Consider the following 21542-nt stretch of genomic DNA (forward strand, 5'->3'; position numbering starts at 1 on the left):
CTAAAACAGCTATTTAATTTCTTGCTGGTAGGGCTTTGTGTGATTTTTAATTTTGTCTCTTTGCTTGTTTATATATTATAAGTTTTTGACAATAAACTATAAAATAAATACAGACAGGGTGATATTTAGAATTTTATTTTGATGTATACTGTACACCTTGGTGTCAATATAAAACTGGCTATAATTATCATCATAATTAGTTCTACATATTTTGCCTCTTACACATCTCTACTTAACAATTCTTACCCTGGCCAGACCTTTTAATAAAGATGGCTGCTATCTGACGAGCTGAGCATTTAAGTTACTTCTTCTGTTGCTGTTTATAATTAGGCTTCCTAAACTTATACTTGTCATTGGCGTTTATGATTCTGTTATTTTTCCAAGGTTCATTAAATCATTAATTATTCCATCTTTGCAGTGTGTTTTCCAATGTCCTGAACCATGAGATTCCAGTTTATCTGCAGTGTCTTTGAGCCATATCTCCTCAAAGCAACACAGTGATTCAATTCAACAACTATTTCTTGAGTACCAACAAGGTGAAGAACATGCCACCTGAAAGAGAGGGAATGAAACCAATGGACAAGACAGAGCGGCTCAAAGTCTAGGGACCAAAAAAAACAGGCATAAGTAACTTCAGTACAATGATTTCAAAAGCAGTAGACAAGCACCCATTCCAACTCCTGGATACATCCTGCATCTCTGCCAACTTCTTACAAAACGCTCATTTGCTTTGTTCTTTTTCAAATATCTCAAGGTGGAAATATCACGAAATGGGAAAGTGTAGTATTACACATCTTTACTAGACATAAATACTCAAAAAGCAGGGACATGGGTGTATTTTGATGGTGATTTCTTAACAAACTCCAACCCGCCCACAAGGGAGGCAGACTAGATAAACGATCGCTGTGTGTCATCCAAACTCACTGGCTTATCACCAAGTGTAGACCCTCAGGAATTCGAGTCACATAAACATCATTTTGCAGGTGAGGAAATGAGAACACAAAGAGGAGACGCATCTTGTCTTCTTTCCCCAGAAGCTCATTTTCAAGTTCACATTAATCGCAGGATTATTGCTTAAGCAGTGGGGTCCAGATCCTTCAGGTATTTTTCTAACTGCAGGGTTCTCTCCATTATAATTAGAGTTTAGGGTTTGAGACTGGGTGTGGGATGAACTCTTGAGGCAGAATTTACTCTAACTTTTGCTGCACTGTTGAGTAGATGAGAAAACGGGGCTCACTGTTTGTCAGCAGTGTCTCTGTCTGGTCTGTGTGTAGTGATGATCGGTATCTTGTTGCCTTAGAGACTGTCAGAGCCGGCATCTCTGTTTATCTGCAGAACGCTTGGTGGTTTCTGAAAACAGGTGTGGCCTGGTTGAGCATAGCATAGCCACAATCTTTTTTTTTTTTTCAGAAGTTGCTTTGACTCTGGTGGCTTTTACCAAGTTTCCAAATGTCACTCAGTCTCCCTCAGAGGCTATTTGTCAAGTTGTGGGTAAACTAGTCTCTTACCTGTTTTTTCTCTGTATTTTGAGAGATGCAATACTAGATAGACAAAAAAGCTTATGGAAGCAAAAACGGGTTCTAAGGAACAATTTTGTGTTAGTTGTGGCCTCTATGTGACAACTTGCTCTGTTCCTCTTGCTGGTGGTGTGGCTTCTGAGGTAAATTACACAAAGAAAACCAGTTCAGTTCTCATTTGGTAATCTCCAGTGCGTTACAGAGATGGGGGAGCTGATACTATCGCTGACCACCATATACATAGCCCCACTGGTACGGAGCTTATGACCAGTAAAAGTATTGAAAGTATGTTAATACTGGGTCGGATAAAGCAAGAAAAACAGACCCTAATCAGCTATGGACACTTCACTAAAAAAGAGAGAGAGAAAAAAAAATAAAATTATATATATATATATATATATATATATATATATATATATATATATCCAAATAAGGGACCATCTGGAGAGAGTCATGAAAAGAGTTGGAGAAGCTGAGGATGTTTTGCTAGAGAAGAGATATTTTAAGAAAGCCAAGAGAGCTGACACCAAATATTGGGAAAATCACATACAAATGGATAAGTAAACATATTCGTTAAAGTGCCAGAAGGCAGAAGAAGGTCAGAACGTAGACTTAGAGTTTACAAGGGAATAGAATTTAATTCCACGTAGGCAAGACTTTCTAACAAGGGCCCACCTAACAATAGCGAGAAACATGAAATTCCCATCCCTGGAGCAAATGCCTGATGGCTATTTGTCAGGCTTCCTTCCTAGGAGGGAGATTGGATTAGATCTCTAAATTCCTTTCCAAATGTGAGATACTATCTGTCTAATTAATTGCCAATCATAGTCTTAGGTATTGCCCTGGGCTCTCATCTCCCTTTCGGTGAAATTTGGATTCACTTCTCCCTAACAGCTTAGATAATCCGAGTAGATTCACATCTTTAAATCAGTAGCCAGCAGGAATAGTGAGGGAGGAGAGATAAATTCCCAGACTTTCGGTGTGATTAATTAGTGCTTCAGAGCCTTTTCTTGAGGAAGGTCGAGGAGACCAGAAGGCCAGTTAGAGCTGAGCGTTGTCAATACTGTGTGAAATCAGCCAGGTGCCCACCTCTGTTCGCCTCCTCTAAGGAAAAATTAATTTCCATTTTTGGTTGTTTGCGTTTGGGGATGTTTCAGTGTTTGGTGGGGGGTTTTGTTTGCTTGCTTGTTGGCCTGGAGTTCCAAAATGCATCGAAATAAATACTTGGGTGGCCAAGCCACCTTTGTCTCTCTCGTTGGTGAGAGTTGAAAGTACACAATCTACAGTCAAGTTTTGGTGTCAGCTCAGTCCCTCATGGGCTGTGTGGCCTTGTACATGCTGCTTCACTCTTCTGAGCCCCATTCTCTCATCTCTGAAATAGGGTAAGCACTATTTTAGAAGTTTAGAAGAATTGAATGAGAAAAATACTTGGAAAAGTGCTTTATATGCTTTGAAGCACCTTTCAAAATTAAGTTATTTGAATTTTCTCAACTGTGTGTTGTGGTCAGTGTAAAATATAAAAAGCTCATTTTTCACTCTTTGCATTAGACATTTTTTATTTATTTGTTTGTTTGTTTGTTTATTTGTTTATTTTGCCTTAGAAGAAACACTTCTTGGTCTTCCAATAAGTTCTGTAGAAAGACAAATGATTTCTGAGAACCATCGTTTTGAGTCTACACTTGAAAAAAACATGAGGTGAGCATCTGGAAAATTAGGTCTTCCACAAACTCTCAACTCCAGGTTGGCGTAGATAAGCAAATAGACAATTAGCAGGAACTATTGGGTTTTATAAAGCACAAAGGCTAACAATTCAGGTAATAAACCTGGACATTTATAGGGAATGGAGATTCTAAGTATCCAGTCCCATGTTTCAGTTCTTTGTGGTTATTAATGATACTGGACATCTCATCAGTATGTCTACTCTAAGGGGAAAATATTCACAGAGAGTCCCTCCCGTGTCAAGCGGTAGAAAAGGTAAAACATTTCACGAGACAGAATTCAGCAAAGCTCCCCACATGCTTGTGGCAATGAAACTCTGTGACCCTGCCATGTTAATAATCTCTTCTAATAAATACTTTGCTGCTTGATTCAGACCTTTTCTGCATAACATTGAGTCTGTCTGTCTTGTTTTCTTTCCACACAATCATAGAAGATAAGTAGCCACAAAGCTTCATTCTGTTATCAAAGGTGCAGACAAATGTTACACTTCTTAATTGTGGCAACGAGACACACCCTGGAGAGAGCAAGCTTTACACCTTCACAAGAAAACAGAGAAAACAAGAGGTCTTGGGATAGCTTGTACAAACCAAGAAAAAGGTGTCCTAATCTTGAACACTCCACTTAAGAGTGAGCAGGACCATGCCGTGATGACACGGAGAAGCTGGTCTATCCTGATCCACTTTCCCCCTTTTTCCAAATGGACGTCTGAGCCTTTGAGCTACTGCAAGAACTCAGCTTCACACCAGGGCCTCCCATCTCCACCTGCTTTCTTCAGTACTTCAGGCCCAAATTTCCTGACGTTGGATCCTTCACAAAGAACCTGCCCGAGGCCCATTCTCCCAGGACACAATTCTCTAGCCCTAGGAACCAATTCTGACAAGCCATCCATGTCTATTAACCTCGATTGTGATATCCATCTTAGGGACCTGCTTTGTGTGTAACAAGTGAACTTCTGAAGATACCATCTTATGTGAAAGAAATGATTTTAGTTGCAGAAATGTCACACATAATGGCAAGCTGGCAGAAAAGATCAGTTGCAGACAAAACTCTGAGCACCTGTAGAATCATACCATACAGACAGCTGCCCACCTGGCCCTGGCATGGATTCCGTGTTGTGGAAGAGGATGTACTCTCACGCTGTTACAATTTCCTGGCGTGGTCGTTCAGTCAAAGGAAAAGGGGTCACTGTGCTGACATTTTCACCCTAAGTCTCGATCCTGTGGAAACGTGAGACTAAACTGAAGGCGAGGTAACCAGACCTTTTGAACAAAAGTAGAAAGAAATATCTTGGTACACAAATGCTCTCAATTTCATGCCTCTCTCTCTCTCTCTCCATCTCCCCACCCCCATATATATTAAACACTTCCAACATTACTGCTATACGAACATGACAACTGAAACCTGGGCTTAAATTGAGTACTATATTGAATGCATTTGGGTATTCAATCATTTGCTAATTAAATTTCTGTTACTTAAGCATGAATTTAACCAATGCTTATTGAACATCTACTTTATGCTAGGCAATATTCTGGTCTCTGGGGATATAGAGATAACAAGGCTTAGCCCTGTCCTCCAGAAGCTTACAGTCTACTGGGTAGACACGCAGGAACAGCAGATTAAGATGTAGTCTTGATAAACTCTGGGTACAATGGAAACTTACAGCAGGGGCACCTAGAATAGTCTAACAAGGTCAGGAAAAGTTTCATATACAATGTGGTATCTATATTAAATCCTGGAAGAAGCCAAGAAGGGCATCCTGTGAAGACAGACCAAAGGTTTGATTCTTGGCAGTGAGTCCATCCTAAAGGTAAGCGAGATCAGATTATGTGACAGGCACGGTGAGTTTTCCAGCATGACCAGACACAGTAGGACAGGGAGAATTGAAAGAGATGAGTTTGGTGAGAAGATCTTGAAGAAGATCATATTGGGTCCTGTGTGCTTTGGTATCATTTACAGCCAAAGGCCAGGGGCTGGGTAGAACTCCTCTGAGCGTGCAATTTGATGACTAAGGTCAAGGAATTATAATGTTAGAAGGAGTTTAGAAGTAACATAACACCTGACCCCACTGTGTAAGTTCCCTGCATAACATCGCAACAGGTCCCCAAGCATCCTCCCTAGGGAACACCTCCCATGAGAAGATAGGAGAGTGAGCTGCAAATAGGATGAATGTTGAGCTACACAGAACAGTTAAACAAACCTTGTTGACTCTCGAATCAGCTTCAGCATCGCTTTTAAGTGAGGGTCGGGGGCCTCCCACTGGGCTTGGGATGGAGCAGCTCCTACTGGAGCATGTGTACACTCAATATTGCACCAACCAAATGACGCTTTCAAAACCTATTGGTAGGAAACACATGGTGTCTTTTATAAAGAAAATCACTCTCCCTCATTGAATGGATGTCTTTATACTTTGAGTGTGTTTAAACAAATTCTTTTCTAATAGGGATATTCTCTGTAAATGATACCAAAACTAAGGAGATTGAGGACAGTCCTGGAACCCAGATACCATGACAACCAAAAAAGGAAGATTTTAGGAGCAAATGAGACTATAAGAACATATCACATCTCAGCCCATAGAGAATTGTTCATAGATTAATTTCTACCCACTTTCGATCCTCATTTTGGGTATAAATTGTGTGCCCATTGGGTCCTCCGTACCCATAAGTGCTTTTTGGCCTTTTAAGACGAGGTCTCTGTGATCAAAATTAGCATGGAGTTTCAAGCTCTTTAACTCCGTTCTTCTGCTTCAAGAGGAACATTTTTTTCTATGGATGTTTAGAAAAATCAGCACCTTGATTTGTGCCTCAAATAATAGGAAACTCTCCGCTTCTCAAATAATCCAGGTCTTGCACCCTAGGGTTTCAGAACTATCCCTGTGTGACCTTTTGGATGGTATATATGCATTGCCAGACACTAAGGTTGTCACAGCACTGGCTTCATGGGGTCCTGTCACCGTGTATTCATTTTTTATTGCTGCTGTCACAAATTGCCAAAAATTAGTGGTTAAAACAAAACAAATCTCATATCTTGTAGTCCTGGAAGTCAGTGGTCCTAAAGTCAATGTGTTGGCAAGGCTGCATCCCACTGGAGGCTCTAGGGGAGAATCTAATTCCTTTCCTTCTTCAGATTCCAGAAGTTACCTGCATTCCTTGGTTAGTGGCCTTTTCTTTCATCTTCAAATCCAGCAGTTTAACATCTTCCAATCTCATTCTCACCCCAACCTACCTCCCTTTTATGAACCAAATGGTAAAAACATACAGTCTGTGCCCTCCTGCCAGAATATAATCATTCTGGAGGGCAAGAGATGACCCCTGACTCTCTCATGTTCAGCATCATTCTGTACATCAGTAGCAGGTTTTCTCCATCACCAGCTTCTCTGGGCAGGTCACTAGGGCAACTGGGCAGACTTGATGTTATCCATAAGAGAAGAATAAGTTAATTATAAACACAAATCAAGAGCAGGAACAGAGGCACAAGAGGAAGAATTGTTTAGCAGAATGAAGGGGCAGTTTATGAAAGCACAGGCTGGAGGAATAACGAGAGCAGGTTGAAGAGGTGTGTTCAATGCACAGGGGAGCCAAGGAAGATTTGGACACTCCACAAAGAGATCCCAATGTGAGGCAGGAATTGCTGGTGGTCGGATTAAACTGTTCTGCCAACTACATCCACGTGCGTATGGACAAATCTCGATGAACGTTGCCCTAGGAATGTCAGGCGTGGTAACAAAATGAATGCTCCTTGAGAGATAGGACCGTGTCTCACTCTAGTAGTAGGACCCAAAGTAGTGCCAGCCACAGAGCAGACCATCAGTAAAGAGTTGTTGAATGAATAGATGAATTAGTGAATGAATATAGAGATAAAGGGGTCAATAAGGAATCACACCTCAGGTCAGGGACATTAATAGGCAGATCTGGCTACCTCTCTGGATGCAATATTAAACACCCAAAAGTGAGCTATGATCCCTGCCTAGGGAGCCAAAGAAACCCAGGTCCAGAGATGGGGGGCTTTAAATCACAGACACAGCTTGTGCCTGATGATCTGAGCAGGAGGGGAAGCTTAGGGCCCTTTATATTACCAACATCCTATAAAAGTTCTTATGGGCCTGGCTTAAGAATCCCGTGAAGGGCTTCCCTGGTGGTGCAGTGGTTGAGAGTCCTCCTGCCGATGCAGGGGACACGGGTTCGTGCCCCGGTCCGGGAAGATCCCACATGCCGCAGAGCGGCTGGGCCCGTGAGCCATGGCCGCTGAGCCTGCGCATCCGGAGCCTGTGCTCTGCAATGGAAGAGGCCACAACAGTGAGAGGCCCACATATAGCAAAAAAAAAAAAAAAAAAAAAAGAATCCCATGAAAATGAGAATGAGTAAAGGAACTGGGGATTATTTCTAGAAATTCCCCTGCACTTCCAGCACCCCATCCTTATCTCTGTTAAGCAACCTGCTCTCTCCCCTGGTCTTTGTGGTATAAGCTCCACCACCTGCCCCACCTCAGGACTGAGAGCCACTGGATGGACCAAGCCATTGGCTGACGGAAGAAAAGTCTGCAGACAGGGAACTGACAGAGTGAAGTACATTAGACTAAATTTGGGCTTCGAATGAAGTCCCAAAGCAACTAATTGCCACACTCTTTCTTTTTTCTTAATTAATTAATTTATTTCTATTTTCGGCTGTCCTGGGTCTTCGTTGCTGCGCTCAGGCTTTCTCTAGTTGCGGCGGGAGGGGGATACTCTTTTTTTTTTAATTTTTGAATTTTATTTTATTATTTTATACAGCAGGTTCTTATTAGCTATCCATTTTATACATATGAGTGTATACATGTCAATCCCAATCTCCCAATTCATCCCACCACCACCACCCCCGCCGCTTTCCCCCCTTGGTGCCCATGTGTTTGTTCTCTACATCTGTGTCTCAATTTCTGCCTTGCAAACCGGTTCATCTGTACCATTTTTCTAGGTTCCACATATATGCGTTAATATACGATATTTGTTTTTCTCTTTCTGACTTACTTCACTCTGTAGGACAGTCTCTAGATCCATCCACATCTCTACAAATGACCCAGTTTCCTTCCTTTTTATGCCTGAGTAATATTCCCTTGTATATATATACCACATCTTCTTTATCCATTCGTCTGTCAATGGGCATTTAGGTTGCTTCCATGTCCTGGCTATTGTAAAGAGTGCTGCAATGAACATTAGGATGCATTTGTCCTTTTGAATTATGGCTTTTTCTGGGTATACGCACAGTAGTGGTATTGCTTGGTCATATGGTAATTCTATTTTTAGATTTTTAAGGAACCTCCATACTATTCTCCATAGTGGCTGTATCAATTTACATTCCCATCAACAGTGCAAGAGAGTTCCCTTTTCTCCACACCCTCTCCAGCATTTATTGTTTGTAGATTTTCTAATGATGGCCATTCTAACTGGTGTGAGGTGATACCTCATTGTAGTTTTGATTTGCATTTCTCTAATAATTAGTGATGTTGAGCAGCTTTTCATGTTCTTCTTGGCCATCTGTATGTCTTCTTTGGAGAAATGTCGATTTAGGTCTTCTGCCCATTTTTGGATTGGGTTGTTTGTTTTTTTAATATTGAGCTGCATGAGCTGTTTATATATTTTGGAGATTAATCCTTTGTCCATTGATTGGTTTGCAAATATTTTCTCCCATTCTGAGGGTTGCCTTTTCGCCTTATTTGTAGTTTCCTTTGCTGTGCAAAAACTTTTAAGTTTCATTAGGTCCCATTTGTTTATTTTTGTTTTTATTTTCATTACTCTAGGGGGTGGATCAAAAAAGATCTTGCTGTGATTTATGTCAAAGAGTGTTCTTCCTATATTTTCCTCTAATACTCTTTTATTGTCTCATCTCACATTTAGGTTTCCAAGCCATTTTGAGTTTATTTTTGTGTATGGTGTTAGGGAGTGTTCTAATTTCATTCTTTTACATGTAGCTGTCCAGTTTTCCCAGCACCACTTATTGAAGAGACTGTCTTTTCTCCATTGTATATCCTTGCCTCCTTTGTCATAGATTAGTTGAACATAGGTGCGTGGGTTTATCCCTGGGCTTTCTATCCTGTTCCACTGATCTATATTTCTGTTTTTGTACCAGTACCATATTGTTTTTATTACTGTAGCTTTGTAGTATAGTCTGAAGTCAGGGAGTCTGATTCCTCCAGCTCCGTTTTTTTCCCTCAAGACTGCTTTGGCTGTTCGGAGTCTTTTATGTCTCCATACAAATTTTAAGATTTTTGCTCTAGTTCTGTAAAAAAGGCCATTGGTAATTAGATAGAGATTGTATTGAATATGTAGATTGCTTTGGGTAGTATAGTCAATTTCACAATATTGATTCTTCCAATCCAAGAACATGATATATCTCTCCATCTGTTTGTATCATCTTTCATTTCTTTCATCAGTGTCTTATAGTTTTCTGCATACAGGTTTTTTGTGTCCCTTGGTAGGTTTATTCCTAGGTATTTTATTCTTTTTGTTGCAGTGGTAAATGGGAGGGTTTCCTTAATTTCTCTTTCAGATTTTTCATCATTAGTGTATAGGAATACAAGAGATTTCTGTGCATTAATTTTGTATCCTGCAACTTTACCAAAGTCATTGATTAGCTCTAGTAGTTTGCTGGTGACATCTTTAGGATTCTTTATGTATAGTAGCATGTCATCTGCAAACAGTGACAGTTTTATTTCTTCTTTTCTGATTTGTATTCCTTTTATTTCTTTTTCTTCTCTGATTGCTATGGCTATGACTTCCAAAACTATGTTGAATAATAGTGGTGAGAATGGACATCCTTGTCTTGTTCCTGATCTTAGAAGAGATTCCTTCAGTTTTTCACCATTTGGAATGATGTTTGCTGTGGGTTTGTCATATACGGCCTTTATTACATTGAGGTAGTTTCCCTCTATGCCCACTTTCTGGAGAGTTTTTATCATAAATTGGTGTTGAATTTTGTCAAAAGATTTTTCTGCATCTATTGAGATGATCATATGGTTTTTCTTCTTCAATTTGTTAATATGGTGTATCACATTGATTGATTTGTGTATATTGAAGAATCCTTGTGTCCCTGGGATAAATCCCACTTGATCGTGGTGTATGATCCTTTTAATGTGCTGTTGGATTGTGTTTGCTAGTATTTTGTCGAGGATTTTTGCATCTATATTCATGAGTTATATTGGTCTGTAATTTTTCATTTTTGTAGTATCTTTGTCTGGTTTTGGTATCAGGGTGATGGTGGCCCCATAGAATGAGTTTGGGAGTGTTCCTTCATCTGCAATTTTTTGGATGAGTTTGAGAAGGATGGGTGTTAGCTCTTCTCTAAATGTTTGATAGAATTCACCTGTGAAGCCATCTGGTCACAGGCTTTTGTTTGTTGGAAGATTTTTAATCACAGTTTCAATTTCAGTGCTTGTGATTGGTCTGTTTATATTTTCTATTTCTTCTTGGTTCAGTCTCGGAAGGTAGTGTTTTTCTAAGAATTTGTCCACTTCTCCAGGTTGTCCATTTTACTGACATATAATTGCTTGCAGTAGTCTCTCATGATCCTTTGTATTTCTTTTTTATGTGTGTGTGTGTGTGGTACGCAGGCCTCTCACTGTTGTGGCCTCTCCCGTTGTGGAGCACAGGCTCCGGACGCACAGGCTCAGCAGCCTTGGCTCACGGGCCCAGCCGCTCCACAGCATGTGGGATCTTCCTGGACCAGGGCACGAACCTGCATCCCTGGCATCGGCAGGCAGACTCTCAACCACTGCGTCACCAGGGAAGCCCCCTTTGTGTTTCTGCAGTGTCAGTTGTTACTTCTCCTTTTTCATTTCAAATTCTGTTGATTTGAGTCTTCTCCCTTTTTTTCTTGGTGAGTGTGGCTAATGGTTTATCAATTTTTTTTTTTTTTTTATAAATTTATTTATTTATTTTTGTCTGCGTTGAGTCTGTTGCTGTGCATGGGGCTTTCTCTAGTTGCGGTGAGCGGGGGCTACTCCCCGTCGCGGTGCGTGGGCCTCTCATTGTGTGGCTTCTCCTGCTGCCGAGCAGGGGCTCCAGGCTCCCAGGCTTCAGTAGTTGTGGTGCAAGGGCTTAGTTGCTTCTCGGCATGTGGGATCTTCCCGGACCAGGGCTCGAACCCGTGTCCCCTGCATTGGCAGGTGGATTCCCAACCACTGTGCCACCAGGGAAGTCCCGGTTTATCAATTTTGTTTATCTTCTCCAAGAACCAAATTTTAGTTTTATTGATCTTTGCTATTGTTTCTATTTCATTTATTTCTGCTCTAATGTTTATGATTTCTTTCCTTCTACTAACTCTGGGTTTTGTTTGTTCTTCTTTCTCTAGTTCCTTTACGTGTAAAGTTAGGTTGTTTATTTGAGATGTTTCTTGTTTCTTGAGGTAGACTTGTACTGCTATAAACTTCCCTCTTAGAACTGCTTTTGCTGCATCCCATAGGTTTTGGATAGTCATGTTTTCATTGTCATTTGGCTCTAGGTATTTTTTTTATTTCCTCTTTGATTTCTTCAGTGATCTCTTGGCTATTTAGTAACATATTGTTTAGCCTCCATGTATTTGTGGTTTTTTTTTTTTTTTCTTTTTTTCCCTGTAATTGATTTCTAATTCATATTGTTGTGGTCAGAAGAGTTGCTTGATATGATTTCAATTTTCTTAAATTTACTGAGGCCTGATCTGTGACACAAGATGTGATCTATCCTGGAGAATGTTCTGTGCACACTTGAGAAGAAATTGTAATCTGGCAGTTCCCTCTTATGTTATTTGTCGTTTTGCCCTTGCTGCTTTCAATAATTTTTCTTTGTCTTTAATTTTTGTCAATTTGATTACTATGTGTCTCAGCATGTTTCTCCTTGGGTTTATCCTGTATGGGACTCTCTGTGCTTCCTGGACTTGGGTCACTATTTCCTTTCCCATGTTAGGGAAGTTTTTGAATCTAATCTCTTCAAATATTTTCTCGGGTCCTTTCTCTCTCTCTTCTCCTTCTGGGACCCCTATAATTCAAATGTTGTTGCATTTAATACTGTCCCAGAGGTCTCTTAGGCTGTGTTCATTTCTTTTCATTCTTTTTTCTTTATTCTGTTCCGCAGCTGTGAATTCCACCATTCTGTCTTCCAGGTCACTTATCCATTTTTCTGCCTCAGTTATTCTGCTATTGATTCCTTCTAGTGTGTCTTTCATTTCAGTTATTGTATTGTTCATCTCTGTTTGTTTGTTCTTTAATTCTTCTAAGGTCTTTGTTAAACATTTCTTGCATCTTCTCGATCTTTGCCTTCATTCTTTTTCTGAGGTCCCGGATCATCTTCACTATCATTATTCTGAATTCTTTTTCTGGAAGGTTGCCTATCTCCACTTCATTTAATTGTTTTTCTGGGGTTTTATCCTCCATCTGGTACATAGCCCTCTGCCTTTTCATCTTGTCTATCTTTCTGTGAATGTGGTTTTTGTTCCACAGGCTGCAGGATTGTAGTTCTTCTTGTTTCTGCTGTCTGCCCTCTCAAGCAGGGACTATTCTTCATTGTAGTGCATGAGCTCTAGATGCACAGGCTTCAGTAATTGCGGCACGTGGGCTCAATAGTTTTGGTTTATGGGTTGTAGAGCGCAGGCTCAGTAGTTGTGGTACACAGGCTTAGTTGCTCCATGGCATGTGAGATATTCCCAGACCAGAGCTCAAACCCAAGTCCCCTGCATTGGCAGGCAGATTCTTAACCACTGTGTCACCAGGGAAGTCCTGCCACACTCTTTATGTAGACATTTTTTTCTTTCCTTCCTTTTGCCTCAGCAGGTCTTATACTGTCCAAAGGCCCTTTGAAAATTGCCCTCAGCTTTTTTCAGTTTGGTCCCTTAGAACTGAGAATGCCTTTTAGCCATCATCACAGTCAATGGGGGTTTTTTAAATGGATTTTTTTGTGAATGAAAATGTGAATATTTTGTGGGAAAAAAAAACCCAAAACAGTCAAATGACCCTGTTCTTCCAAAAAACAATTTTCCATAACAGGCAGGGAACCTAAAGTGGGAGAAAGTGGCAGTGATGGAACTAGAGGTCTTGTTCCATAGTCTCTGCTGTTTTCTAGAAGCTAACACCTGAGCACCTCCACCTTTTTCCACCTTTACATTCCTTTACTCCTTCATTAGGAGAAACCAAAATGTTGCCCAACTACACAGAGCAATTCCCAGCAAGGGACAAGAAGAGAAAATAGAAATGAAGACCTAGATAGGAGAGGACAGAAGGGTAACAGTGATCACGTGAACATGTAAAATAGCTGTGGCCTCAGGCCTCCCACCCCAGGGGCCTCCTCTTCCTTAGCCAACAGGCCTAGCAAAGGCAGTGGATGCAGCTCTGAAGGGGAGTCCTGGACGTGATTGCTGTAATGGTGTTTGTGGGCCCTTTGCCTACAGGGAATGAGTGCTCGTGACCTGCTCATCATGGTCAGTGGCAAGAATCAAATACAGTAAGTCCTCTACATACAAATGAGTTCCATTCTGAGAGTGCATTTGTAAGTCCAATTTGTTTGTAAGTCCAACATAGTTAGCCGGGTACCCAACTAACAACAGTTGGCTATAGAGTACTGTACTATAATAGGTTTACAATACTTTTCACACAAATAATACATAAAAAACAAACAAACACAAAAAATAAAGAAAATATTTTTAATCTTACAGTACGGTACCTTGAAAATACAGTAGTACCAGCTACATCACCGCTGCTTTTATGCTTGCTTCTGGACATTCTGGGCTTGAAATAAAGATACTGTACTACTGTACCCTACACAGTATGGTACAGTAAAGTACATAAAAGCACAGCCATTTGTAGTGGATTCATGCACATGACAATGTACTCTAGACACGTGAACTAACCTCCACAATTGCATGTGCGAACGCACGTTTGCATCTTTGAAAGTTCACAACCTGAAGGTTTGTATGTAGGGGACTTACTGTATGAGAAACTAATCAGGGAAGCCCATGAGGAAAAGTGGGACAAGACTGGGTGGTGAGAAGGGAGGAGGAAAGCATAAATGGGCACCCCTGTGAGGAAGAACCACTTCTCCACCAGCATTTGCTTCATCTCACTATCTCTAGAGTGATGCATGAACCATTAACAGAATGACTATGTTTAATGAATGTTTAGAAAAAGGAGGTAGCAGACCCAGCAGAAACTGGCTCCATCCCTCTTTGGACTCAGGTTTCACTCTTGGCTCTGGCCTTGAACAGCTGCTGACACTTTCATCTTCTGGACAGACTGAGGCTAGAAGTTCAATCCATGCTATCTGGTGAGGTCAGTACCTCCCCTTGTTTTCATTTCATTGGTCTCTAGCCCCACTTATTATGGTGCAATTAAAGGGGCTGTAACTTTGCCTGTCTTGGCTTGCTTACTCTTTGGGGATTTTCCTATAATTTAAGCATTTTTAATCAAAATTCAGTTACGTGGAATTTTTAATTAAAGTCCCTCCCAAGTGAAGAAGGGGGGCAAAATGAGGTCCTTGATAGTCTTGTGCATTTTAACTTGTAGAGGGTCTCTTTCTGCCTGAAACTCTTTTTTAGTGAATTGTCCTAGTTGACTAAACCCAGTGTTTTTTGCCCCATCACCACATACCCCTACAGGACTTTCAGAGAAATTCTTCCTTTCTGTACACTGATATAAGCATCATATAAACCTAAGTTTTCAAATAAAACAGATAGCCTGGAATCATTTTAATTAGAAAATATCCTATAGGTACAGTGTATGCATTTAGCTTAGGAAAACTAGCAAGCAGCTAAAAAAAAAAGGTTTAGGGCTCTTAACAAAGAATGCTCTATATAAGGGTATATGTCTTTGCACATTGAAGAAAGTCTGGGAGAGCTCAGGTACGCATCCTAAGCACACCTGCTCCCAGCATGTGCTATTTTTATAATAGGTGCAGTTTGGGACTGGGTATCACCAAAAGGAACCAATGAACAAGAAAATGCAGTGAGTTTGCTTGTTTCAAGGGCACCCTGGAAAGTAGAACTATAAAGACACTCCACAATTATTTCTGGGTCTACAGTTATGCAGGTCATCAATTCAACACCATCTTAGTTCAAAACACACACTCTCTTGTGAGCCTCGGTGGGGTAACTCACGTTATGCTCATGAGTCTAAAGGGGGAAAACACTAATCTGGGAGAGAGGGCACCGGCAGTCCATGAGCTCCTGTATCACACAGTCAAGGTCTAAATCCCAGCTCTGTACAATGCCCAGCTTGTATAATGCTCATGATTTGAGGCAAGTTACCTGACATTTGTATGTCTTAGTCTGCTTCTCTTGTAAAGATAACAGTGACTACACTGTAAGTTTATTGTGAAGGTTATATATGAAGACAGAGGAGAGCTTAGCCAGTTAGTATTCAATGAATCTTAGCTATCATTGTTAATTTCCCCAATAAGATTTCTTGTATAAGAAATGTTCTATTATCAAGTTACTCAGAACTTTATGGCATAATTTTCAGCTTATTTTCAATCAATGGAAATCTTGAAGAGAAATATTTTCATATAAAAGTCTTCTTAATCCCTGTCCTCTGTCCTATTAGGCTGTAAGAAAACATTAGATTATCTCTTATAAGTTTTAAGAATGATTAGGTTTTGCCACTGAATGTAACCTGCACAAGCATAATATAAAAAGCGCATTGATCAACCATAACTTTCCAAGAATCTTAACAGCTTTACATTTTTATAATAGTGGACCCAAAGGAATCAATTTAAAAATGGAGATACAGTTAATGACTGTCTTCTGTACTGTACTCACTTTCATTAATAATAATAAAAAAAAAGATAGGAAGCCATCGTAAGCAGAATTGAAACCTGCAAAACAAGTTAACCTATATGTAAGGCTAGGGGTGCCTTCTACAATCTATAAGGCACCGTATAGGTAAGATTATAAGTTGCCCAGTATAATATGATCCAGAGCAGTCAACACTCCCTTTACGATATCTTGACACTTCCTCTGATTAGAACTCTGTCCCATCTGTGTCTCACTAACATTTCCATTTACAAAACAGCCCTGTCCTACAGAGTCATCTAACAGCTGCTTTTCAAGGGCTCAGATCTTTAGACTATCTGTCATCAACACCACCTGAAGGGTCACAGTGTCTAAAAGTCCATGGGTTCTTTCCTCCCAAGGAATTGGTTGTCTGAGCTTATGAGATGTGTGTTCTGGTCCTGACCTGGGGACAAGGCCAGGCGCCTACCCACGGGTCTCTGGCAAACCCTCCAGTCCATTCCCCCTACTGCAGCCATCGTGACTGTTTCAAAACAAAAATCGTATCTGGTTACCTTCTATAAGACCACAAATGTTTAAAAGAAATGAATCATCTTCCGTGGAATCCCACTGTTCTTAGAATGAAAACCAAATTTGTAACATGGTCTACAAATCCCTATGGATACTTCCCCTCACCCTGGTCAGACAAGCTATAGTTTTGACTCTTAACTTCACTGCCAAGAGCGCTGACACATCTTGTTCCTCCCTCCTGGAACACTCTTTCCACTGCCCCCTTTAGTCCTGGCTCGGGGAACTCGGACATCCATTCTTTCTAGCTCAGGTCTGGTTTGGGCCCTTTGTGGTATGAATTCATGGCACCAATCTCAATGTTTAATTACATATTTATCAGTACAAGTCTTTAATTAATACATTAATACTCTCTCTAGGATACAAACCCCAGGAGAGAAGAGACTATTTGTCTTACTCATTATTGCATCCCCAACACTTAGCATGTGGTGATCCTTCACAAGCTATTTACTGAATGAAATAATTTTTGTCCTGATTCATTCCGTTTTATAGATGTATAAAACTTTTTAATTAAAAAAGTTAAATCAGATTAATTTATACATTTCATCATCAATCTTCTTTACTAAAATAAAATTGAGAATTACCCAAGACCATGGTGTTCCTGAAATCTTGCCAGTGTGAGAGTCTTTAACCCAACATTACCTTCTCAGTGAGACTTTGCCTGGCAGCTATTTCTAAACCTTAAATTCCTGCCTCAATACTCTCTCTTCCTCTTCACCCACTTTAATTCTTTTCCTTAGCATTTATTAAGATTTAAATAAGTTTGTCTATTTTATTGTCTGTCTCCTACGGATAGAATGTTAACTCCATGAGGGAGGAAATTTTGACTTTTTTGTTCACAACTGCATTCTCGGTGCCTAGAACAAAGCTTAGAACACATTAAGAACTCAATTAATATTTGTTATCAGATACTATATTTCAACTCAGCACAATTAGACCCACCAATTCTGGTACTAATATCTTCTCAACAAAAGCACAGGTACCATAAGAAAAACAGATAGCTTTCTCTGATGTGATGGGTTTTACAGACTGCTACTGTCCAAAATAGTAACCACCTGCACATGTGGCTGTTGAACTCTGAAATGTGACCCGTCCAAATTGAGATGTGCTTAAAAATATAAAGTATACATTGGATTTCAAAGAATTCATACAAAAATAAGAATACAAATATAATTTTATAATAATATAATAATTTATAATAGAATAATATAATAGAATAATAATAGAATAATATAATTTTATATTAATTGCATGTTAAAATGATAACATTTTGGATGTACTGAGCTAAACCAAATACATTCTTAAAATAAAGTTTTTTCTTACTTTTTAAATAAGCCTACTAGAAAATTTTAAATTACATATGTGGGTCAATTATATTTGTATTGGAGAGTGCTGTTCTTGAATATAATATTCCAATGCCTAAAAATATTTTTTAGGGGGGCCAATTTAAGGATGCAAATCAAAACATAAAGAGCCCAATCTCTTAATCCTCTTTGAAGGAGTTCATATTATTTGCAGGTAAGGAAGGAAGGTTTTAGAAAATGAATTCACTTTTACATGGAGCTTTAATCTCTTTCTTTCCCAGATATGAAACAAAGGAATTTTGGTCGAACATGGAGTGGGCTTGGGAGTCAGATAATGGTAAAAGGATTATTTATTTGTCCATTATCTGGCACAAAATCACTGAATTCACAAACAAGACTGACCTAGCTTGTCTTAATTCTTTATTATTCTTGTTATGTTTCAGAATTATATTCCTCCTAAAACATACATATGGGTTCTTTAGAGGTGTTATCTCCATTTTATAGTCTGGACTAAGAAACTTCTTTTCTCATGGGCTCTTCATCTAAAAAGAGTGGATTAAATCAAAAAAGAAAACACCTGTCAAGTTCATCAGTAAGCATGACATAAATGAGTGTCCAAGGAATTTGTCTAGAGATAATGTACTCAACACATTTGTAAGTACCTTTTCCACCGGTCAGTAGAGTTTTAAAATGATAATATATTAAGCCTATCTTTGAAGAGGGCAACGTTTTGTGTTTAGTGAACACATAAACAGTTAATTTCAACATCATGTGGTAAATTCTCTGATAAAGAGAAACACAGGGTACAATGGGTACACCAAAAATAAATAAATAAATAACCAGACCCTGCTTGGTTAAGACCTGTGAGTGTGTGTGTGTGTGTGTGTGTGTGTGTGTGGTAGGGGTGGTAGGAGGGATAGTCAAGGAGGAACTAGTGCTGTATCTCCAATTACAGATCAATGTTATTGATTACTTAATAATTAGACCTTCTTTGTTTATCGGCATCTCAAGACAGGTGTGCTAGATTAGTTTGAAAGTGACGACTTCCTCCTTATCAGGACTTTCACCCTAACTGTCCTGAATGGTTTGTGCTAATAAGGAGTAATGAGATCAAGGGGATAAGACAGCTGTGATGAAGATACTCTGCATTTTTTTTTTTTTTTACTTTCTACAAAACTCTGCCATCCAAAAAGGGAAGCTTTCATCCTTAACTCTGATGCCATAGTGTTGTGGTTACTCAGCCAAGCATCCCTGTCAGTCTGTACATCCACTCAAGCACCTCTATGAGCATTTGAACAAATCTAAGATGGCTCTTGAGAAAGTCTTGGTCTTGCCTGCAGGATTCCCCAGGGCTCATCCTTGGAGGGGTTGGAAGTCCTTTTATTTGGTGAAAGAAGAGGCCACTTTCTCAAAAGCCTAATAGAATGCCCAAACTTTGTCATCTGCAAGTCCAGTATCAAAAGCTTGTGGAAATTATTCCTTCAGTCCGGAAGCAGCTCTGGACCCAGCTACAGATTTGAAATGTAAACTGTTGAATCTCAACTCCTATCCAAATCATAGATAAATGCCTGAGTGTTCAAGGAAAAGGAGTTCAAGGTATTCTAAACTTAATAATTTTTATCAAATAGGATTATCAGAAAGCAACAGGCCTACTCTCCTTCCCCTCCATGCAAAATGTCATTTGCTAAGTTAAGTTTTCAGGCTATGTCCTTGGCTTATGTCCAACATTTAATATAGTTAAAATATAATAATAGTAGTAATGTTATTACTATAATTAATAATATAATTATTATTCTTCTACATTTTCCATTAAGCATTGTTAAATAGATAATCCATTATGTAGTTCAACGACCTTCTTACATCCAAAAAATCATTTTAATTTAGAATATGAAAAAACTAGGTTTTTATTTGATGAAAAAACTATAACCCATCATGAATCTTTTAATTGCCTTGCCTGCCAGGGATCCCAGGCAGAGCTAATGTTCTAATAAAGGAACTGCATCAGCCTAGGTCAGCATTTCCCAAAGAGATGCCCTGTAGATCACTACTGAAGATGCTTTTCACAAAACACATCTAATGGCAACAAGTGTGAGAAAAGAGATTTACAATTCCATTAGCATATTAACCATCTTAAGAGGTCCAGCAATCAATGTTTGAATTTGTTTTATCCAACATTTCCTAAATTTATTTGAGTACAGAATTCAGCCTTTGCGTAATTATCCTGAAGCACAGAAAGTTGGGAAAGCCTGACCTAGGTCATGGAATGACTTTTTTCTCTCCCCCTTCTAGAGGTATTATTTTTCTACTTCTGAATCTACGTTTTACATGTATATTATAAGGCACAGATGCTAAATAAGTTGTGAGTGTGGGTGTGTCTACATGTGTATGTGTGTATATATGAACACATACACATACAGGAAGGTATGACTTCTGTCCTTTTTTTTTCTTATCTCTATAACTATCTTTTATTCATGTACTGTGTTGTGTATATTTATTATACCGAAGGCCTCAATTTCAAATTGGCCCGCCTGGCACTTGATCCGCAGTCTGTTCCTGGCAGGATCTGTACATGAACAAGAGCCTTCTAGGGAAAACCCAAAGCCCTTCAGGAAGTGGTCTGAGATGATGTGATGTAGTAGCTGGTGAGTTTCCTTCTGAGTCAGGGCTGCCACAGAGGGTCCCCAGGAATTGACACCTCTCTGAAAAGATGTAAAGATGTTAGTGCTGAGGTCATGACCGCCTCTCCCTTTGTTAAGGGCCCTCTAGGGCTTTTCCCAAGCCACTGATATTAATAGAATCCAAACCAGATTTCAGCTCAGGTCCTCCTCTCTTGCTGAAATCCCCTGGTTTCCTGTTTCAATACTTCCTTGAAGTCTCTCGGGTTGCCCGTTTTTGGCTTCACGTGCTTCCATCATGAAAGGCACATTCCTATACTACATCCAGGGCAACATCATAAAGAAGTCCCCCGACCCTGGGTTCATTTTACATTTTCTCCAACATCTTTTTCATGAGAAGACTGAGTTGAAACGATGCTTGAAGAATAGCACATGCCTGGTGCAGTCCTAATGAAGCTGCTTCACACGTTTATAGACCTGTACACTCTTCCCTACTCTACTTAGTCCCAATGCTCATCTTTAGAGGCTCCATGCAATAGGGCTATGTTGGGCTGGTTCCTACAGAAAATACTCCCATGCTGCTTTGTAAGTACCCAATGTTGCCATCAAAGGATCCTAGAACTCTTGACATTGAGTCAAAACCACACTTAATTCATGCAAAAATCATTTGCAATTTGAAATAACCACTGCTCTCCAGTGTACTTAGAGGTGTCCTTATTTTTCCCCTGGCCTGCATGTGTTTGAAGGGCAGAGGTTCTTGTAAGCAAGCTCTGCATCCTCATTGCCCAGTAAAGCTCAGGTACATGCATAGTTCTTAATAAATGTGTTGGGTAAATGAAGAAATAAAATTAACATTAGTTACTTGGGAAACTACAGCAGATACATTCACCTGGGAAAGCAAAATCAGGGCACTAAAGATTTGGGTCACCCACTGTTATATCAAGAAGTGCTTCAAGTCTAAAGTACAAAGTACAGCAGCCAAAGTGCATTTCTTCTGTTTCTGACCTCTGTGATGACAGAAGGCAGATGTCACCTGTCTGAATGGACCCTGTGTTCTGACAATACCAGACAAACAAGAGGTAGAGAACCTCACCGCCCCCC

At 39.8% G+C, this 21542-nt stretch overlaps 1 long non-coding RNA gene across 1 annotated transcript; it reads right to left on the bottom strand.

The window, feature by feature from the left end:
- Positions 1-205: 205 nt before the first annotated feature.
- On the bottom strand, positions 206-5556 carry LOC309808468. Its single transcript, XR_014294748.1, has 3 exons — positions 5434-5556; positions 4326-4495; positions 206-552 (listed from the first exon to the last, which is right to left on the bottom strand). It is a non-coding gene; the product is annotated as an uncharacterized lncRNA (long non-coding RNA).
- Between the last annotated feature and the right edge of the window lie 15986 nt (positions 5557-21542).

Source organism: Mesoplodon mirus (assembly GCF_964341445.2).
Source record: "Mesoplodon mirus genome assembly, chromosome: 7".
In the NCBI taxonomy this organism is placed as follows: Eukaryota; Metazoa; Chordata; class Mammalia; order Artiodactyla; family Ziphiidae; genus Mesoplodon; species Mesoplodon mirus.